Genomic DNA, 249 nt, shown 5'->3' on the forward strand with positions numbered 1-249 from the left:
CCACCATCGGGGAACAGCTGCAGCTGGGGGAGTCCCCTGCCCGGGCCTAAGGCCTCGGCCAGAGGCATTAGGCCTGGACAGGAGCGGTGCCAGCAATCATGGGGAGCAGGGGCAGAGTCGCTGATGGTGGGAGCTTGGGGTCCCCTGCCCAGGCCTCATGCCTTGGCCACAGGTGTTAAGCCTGGGAAGGGGTGGAGCAGGAGGTCCCTTGGAGAGCTGTGGGTCCCCTGCCCAGGCCTAATGCCTTGG

Source organism: Myotis brandtii, unplaced genomic scaffold (assembly GCF_000412655.1).
Source record: "Myotis brandtii unplaced genomic scaffold, ASM41265v1 scaffold53, whole genome shotgun sequence".
In the NCBI taxonomy this organism is placed as follows: Eukaryota; Metazoa; Chordata; class Mammalia; order Chiroptera; family Vespertilionidae; genus Myotis; species Myotis brandtii.